A 7,021-nucleotide genomic window follows, 5' to 3' on the forward strand; every position below is an offset into this window, starting at 1 on the left:
GGGATGTCACATGCCCCATAGAGGGCGTGTTCAAAATGGGCTGTCAATTTTTACACCTTTACATCAATGATGGTGAAAGTGACTTCCAAGTCCAATAGTTCCATTGGACATAGCATAAGCGCATTGGCATACACTGCCGTCTTTCTATATTTTGGCTTTGTCACAAATTAATCTCAGTTAATTGAATCACTGCCCCATGCCATAGTTCTGAGAGTGTAATGTCCCCCCAAAAATGAATACATGTATTTTATCATTTATCACAAATGACAGTGCAGATGTTGACTTTATTCTGCACAGAGGAAAAATTACACTGAACAAAAATATAAAACGCAACATGTAAAGTGTGCCTCAGGATATCGTCACGGTATCTCTGTGCATTCAAATTGCCATCGATAAAATGCAATTGTGTTCGTTGTCCGTAGTTTATGCCTGCCCATACCATAACCCCACCGCCACCATTGGGTATTCGTCTACACACGCAGTCTGAGGTTGTGAGGCCGGTTGGACGTGCTGACAAATTCTCTAAAACGTCAAAGGCGGTTTATGGTAGAGAAATTAACATAATCTTCTCTGGCAATAGTTCTGGTGGACATTCCTGCAGTCAGCATACCAATTGCACGCTCCCTCAAAACATGAGACATCTGTGGCATTGTGTTGTGTGACAAAATTGCACATTTTAGAGTGGCCTTTTATTGTCCCCTGCACAAGGTGCACCTGTGTAATGATCATGCTGTCTTTTTTTTGTTGGTACTTTTTACCCCCTTTTTTCTCCCCAAATTCGTGATATCCAATTGTTAGTTACAGTCTTGTTCCATACTGCAACTCCCGTAAGGACTCGGGAGATGCGAAGGTCCAGAGCAATGAATCCTCCGAAACACGACCCTGCCAAGCCGGACTGCTTCTTGACACACTGCTTGCTTAACCAGGAAGCCAACCGCACCAATGTGTCGGAGTAAACACTGTACAACTGGCCACCGTGTCAGTGTGCACTGCGCCTGGACCGCCACAGGAGTCGCTAGAGCACGATGGGACAAGGACATCCCTGCTGGCCAAGCCCTCCCCTAACCTGGACGACGCTGGGCCAATTGTGCACCGCCTCATGCGTCTCCCGGTCGCGGCCGGCTGCGACACGGCCCGGGATCGAACCCGGATCTGTAGTGATGCAGTGCCTAAGACCGCTGTGCCACTCGGGAGGCCCCAAATATTCATGCATATCAGCTTCTTGATATGCCACACCTGTCAGGTGGATGGATTATTTTGGCTAAGGAGAAGTGCTCACTAACAGGGATGTAAACGAATTTGTGCACAACATTTTAGAAAAATATGCTTTTTGTGCGTATGGAAAACTTCTGAGGTCTTTTATTTCAGCTCATGAAACATGGGACCAACACTTTACATGTTGCGTTTATATTTTTGTTCAGTGTATTAAAGATGCACTATGCCAAAATCGCTCTGCCAATTCCTGGTTGCTATAATCATAATGGTTAGCCTAATTTCAGTTTATGTAACAAAACAAGTAGTCATTGTGTTGAGAATTATTGTACCATCTAAACTGCTGGGAAATATATTTTCCATAACCAAAAACATTGTATTTTCAGCTGTTTGAGGTTCGTGTACAGAACCGAAATTAAAAGATCCACAAACAAAACTTAAAACCGGGAAGCATAGAAATAGCGCACATAGAACATAGAACTAGCGCTTCTTAGACTTACTTTCAATGAGAATGAAAGATCTATAACTGTTAGAATCTTGACTAGAACCCACAAATGTGATCATATCACTCCAGTGCTAGACTCTACACTGGCTTCCTGTTAATAAGGCTAGGGCTGATTTCAATGTTTTACTGCTAACCTACAAAGAATTACATGGGCTTGCTCCTACCTATCTCTCCCATTTGGTCCTGCCGTACATACCTACACGTACTCTACGGTCACAAGACTCAGGGCTCCTTATTGTCCCTGAGTTTCTAAGCAAACAGCTGGAGGCAGGGCTTTCTCTTATAGAGCTCCATTTTTATGGAATGGTCTGCCTATCCATGTGACAGACGCAGACTCGACCTTTAAGTCTTTACTGAAGACTCATCTCTTCAGTAGGTCCTATGATTGAGTGTAGTCTGGCTCAGGGGTGCAAAGGTGAACGGCACCCTTGCTGTCTTTGCCTGGCCGGCTCCCCTCTCTCCGCTGGGATTCAAGTTAATCATTAATATGTTGTTTTCGTCTCAATCTCAACCAAAAATCTAAGTTAAATAGGACTAAATCAAATCAAACTTTATTTAAAATTTGATTAATGTCACGCCTGCTCCCGCTCTTCCCCCCTGGCGCTCGAGGGCACCAGGCTCCCCAGCATTGCGCACTCCTGCCACCATCATTACGCACACCTGCCTTTCCCCCGTCCCGCGCATCAGCGATTATTGGACTCACGTGGACTCTATCACCTCTGTCATTACCTTCCCTATATGTCTGGTTCCCCGCTCTGTTCCCTGCTTCAGCATTGATTGTCGTATGTCCTTGTTTACCCGTGTGCCGAAGCTGTGCCTGTCTTGTTACCTGTTTGTTCCTGATTAAATGTTGACTCCCCGTACCTGCTTCTCATCTCCGGCGTCGGGCCTTACAATTAGATTTGATGTAGTGCTATTCTTTAACTTAGATGTCTGGTTAAGATGGAGATGTGAATCCAACATATCAATTATTAATTTGTAGACAAACTGGAATTAAAGCCAGACTAAGTCAGTGGCACAGATGGATCTATCCAAGCAGAAGATACATCTCGTTTACTAATTGTTGATATTTGGTTGTGTTGACAACCAAACACAATTCAATATTACTTTTGTAATACATTAAATAGCATAAAGTTAAGGTTGTCTTACAAACGAATGTAACATTCAACCTTCAAATGAGTAACACATCCATGACCACATTTTGAGGTGACTGTAACTATATATGTCTTCTTATGTAATTATATAAAGTGTGCATATTCAAGGATACCTTTAATGTAATCTCAACTGCAATCCAGGTCATTTGGTTCTGCTATTAGGTAAAGCACAGTCATAACTCATTAATCTGTTGTATAAACCAAAAATCACACATTGTTTTTCCATTGGAATTTGGTTGTGCTTTGATCATCATCTTAACCAAATATGACCCAATTATGCACATTTAAGTGACGTGGTGTGCCCAGTGGGATGTGGAATGTCTGTGAAAATCGAATTTGCACTTCCACATGTGAAAAACGAACTCAGATGGTTGTAATTTTGCATCCCATGTTGTCACATTTATTTAGCATGAGATCATGTTTTTACATGTGTAGTTTCATGTTATCACATGTTGCATTTACATGTCACGTTATTACATTAACTTCACATAAGATCACATGCTATCACATGAAATTCAGGTGAGTTTTTTTGTAAGGGAAATGTACATGTGAGGAGGGAGAGAGTGGATGCATCACAGTCATAGGCAGGGGTAAGCCTCGGTCAGACGGGTTCGGTCTCGAAGCAATGATGACTGTTATCCAGAGCCGTTAAACAGTGCAAAGCCTGGTCTCTGTAGCCGGTAGCTAGCCAGCTACTCCTCGACCACCACTGATCACTTAGCACACACGTGGGTGATGCCCTGGCAGCGGAAGGCTCACCGCATGTTAGCGCTAGTCCAAAGTAGCCTTCCCGAGCATTTGCGCATACCTCTGCCATCTCTGCTTGTACCCTTGCTTTGGCCTTGTCCACTCAACCTCCAAAATTCAAATCAAAACATAACATGCTAGCCAGTTAGCTAGCTTGCCAAACCAACCATCCATCTGACTTGCTTGACAGCTTTAATATGCCATGGTGGCTTTAATATTTTATAATTATATACACTCAGTGGCCAGTTTTTTAGGTACACATCTAGTACCGGATGAGACCCCCTGTAACCATGAAGGGATGCACCTGGTCAGCAACAATGTTCAGATACACGTTGCTCAATTGGTATCAAGGGAGTGAACATGTGCCAGGGAAATTATTCCCCACACCATTACAACACCACCACCAGCCTGTACTGTTGACATCAGGCAGAATGGGGCCATGGACTCATGCTGCTTATGCCAAAGCCTGACTCTGCCATCAGCATTACACAACAAGAACCGGGATTCGATGGAACAGGCAATGTGTCTCCACTCCTCAATTTCCCAGTGTTGTTGATCGCGTACTCACTCGAACCGCTTCTTCTTTTAGCTGATAGGAGTGGAAACTGGTGTGGTCATCTGCTGCAATAGCCAATCCGTGACAAGGACCGACAAGTTGTACGTTCTGAGATGCCCTTCTGCACACCACTGTTGTACTGCGCCGTTAATTGCCTGTTTGTGGCCCGCCTGTTAGCTTGCACGATTCTTGCCATTCTCCTTCGACCTCTCTCATCAACGAGCTGTTTTCACCCACAGGACTGTATGTTTGTCGCACCATTCTCAGTAATCCCTAGGCACTGTTGTACGTGAAAAGCCTAGGAGGCTGGCTGTTTCTGAGATACTGGAACCGGCGCGCCTGGCACCGACGATCATACCACGCTCAAAGTCCCTTAGGTCACTAGTTTTTCCCATTCTAGCATTCAATCGAACGGTAACTGAATGCCTTGATGCCTGTCTGCCTGCTTTATATAGCAAGCCACGTCCACGTGACTCACTGTCTGTAGGAGCGTAGCATTTTCGTGAACGGGGTGGTGTACCTAATAAACTGGTCACTGAGTAGAACAAAACAAAAAACGTTTACAGGAGTGATGCTGCCTTTATAGTGCCATAGGGCTTTTGTTCAAATCAAAAGGGACGTGGTAAAAAAGGTGTTTGAATTCATATAGAATGACCCTATTATTTCATATTCAGTCAGGGTTCCAGGTACAGTACATAGTTTAACATAATTTTCATTGATCATTGCATACTGCATATTATCATAACATTACTAAACATCATGATAATCATTATCATATCATAACCATTGTCATAATTCTCCTTATTGTATATGTTGCGAAAAGAAAATAACCTAGCCAGTCATCAAACCATATCATCAAAATGACATTGCTTTTGAAGCGCTTTGAGACCCTTCTATAAAGTTGTAATGGTTTTACTCAGCGCTTTCTTTTCCATGCGTTTGAGATGGACAAATGTAGCTGGAACTACACAACCAATGTTGCGGGATGTGGTTTCATCTTGACACTACACTTACTTAAAAGGTCTTAAAATGTCAGACAAACTTTGATTTACTACCTGGTTCAGCAGGTTTAGGAATATATTAATACCCACCTTAAAGCTTTAGACTGCAATATCGAAAAACAACAAAATGTGGTTCCCGTTCCATGTTTTAGTAAACAGCTGAGAGATGGGGCTAGAAAAATGTTGGCTAGCTCCTCGCAAATACCTAGGCAGCACTATAGATACAAAGACTGACATCCACATGATCATTTTTAACATATTTTGAAGCTATTCAGTGTTTGTTTTCATTTTTGTTGTTTCTATACAACTGAGTAATAATACCTTATATTTTGGAATATGATAGCGTAAGATAGTTGTGCATTCATAAGTTGGGTCATTAATGAATTCCTGGGCATTTGCACCCCTCACCTTTGTAACCATGAAAAATAATATAAAATGACAAATAGTCACACATCATACATGTTTTTGTTTATATTGAACTGTTTATCAATGATAAAACACAATGCAAGTCATTTATACTGCAAAACTATAGGATTATGCATTGTTTAAAGTACTTGGCTTGTCTCAGTAGTAACATGTTTTGGGGATTTAGAGATATCTATTATTTTGAATGCTAGAAAGTAAACAAAAGTATTTCATATATTTATACAGTGCCTTCAGAAAGTATTCACACCCATTGACTTTTTCCACATTTTGTTGTGTTACAAAGTGGGATTAAAATTGATTTAATTGTCATTGTTTGTTAAATAACGACACAAAATACTCCAATGTCAAAGTGGAAGAAAGTATGACAAATAAGTATGACAAATAAAACACTAATATATCTTCATTAGATAAGTATTCAACCCCCTGAGTCAATACATGTTAGAGTCACCTTTGGCAGTGATTACAGCTGTCAGTTTTTCTGCGTAAGTCTCTAAGAGCTTTCCACACCTGGATTGTGCAACGTTTGTTTGCCCAATATTCTTTCAAAAATTATTCTTAAACCTCTGTCAAATTGGTTGTGGATCATTGCTTGACAATCATTTTCAGGTCTTGCCATAGATTTTCAAGCAGATTTGTCAAAACTGGAACTTATCCACACGGGAACATTCACTATCTTCTTGGCAAGCAACTCCAGGTTAGATTTGACCTTGTGTTTTAGGTTAATGTCCTGCTGAAATGTGAATTCATTTCCCAGTGTCAGGTGGAAAGCAGACTGAACCAGGTTTTCCTCTACGTTTTTGCCTGTGCTTAGCTCCATTCAGTTTATTTTTTATACTAAATATCTTTATTTATACCCATAACATGATGCATCCACCACTATGCTTGCAAATATGGAGAGTGGTAGTAATGTGGTAGTAATGTGGTAGTAATGTGCTGTGTTGTATTGGATGTGCCCAAACATAAAAATTAGTATTCAGTACAAAAAGTGAATTGCTTGCCATTTTTTTTGCAGTATTACTTTAATGCCTTGTTGCAAACAAGATACATGTTTTGGAATACTTTTGTTTTGTACAGGCTTCCATTTTTACTCCTGAATTTAATTTAGGCTTGCCATAACAAAGAGGCTGAATACTTATTGACTCAAGACATTTGCAGCTTTTAAATCCACTTTGACATTATGGGGTATTGTGTGACAAAAAAAGTTACATTTAATAATTTTTTTATTCAAGCTGTAACACAACAAAATGTGGAAAAAGTCAAGGGGTATGAATACTTTCTGAAGGCTGTGGCGGAAGAATCAGAATTAGTTAGGTAACATAGATAATTAAGCTGTCTTATCTGCATAATATGCTTATGTGATATACTTGTTATTAGAATGTATCCCTTTGGACTCTGGTGTTGGTAGTTGCACTTCTTCCCT

Source organism: Salvelinus namaycush, chromosome 33, assembly GCF_016432855.1.
Source record: "Salvelinus namaycush isolate Seneca chromosome 33, SaNama_1.0, whole genome shotgun sequence".
Lineage (NCBI taxonomy): Eukaryota > Metazoa > Chordata > Actinopteri > Salmoniformes > Salmonidae > Salvelinus > Salvelinus namaycush.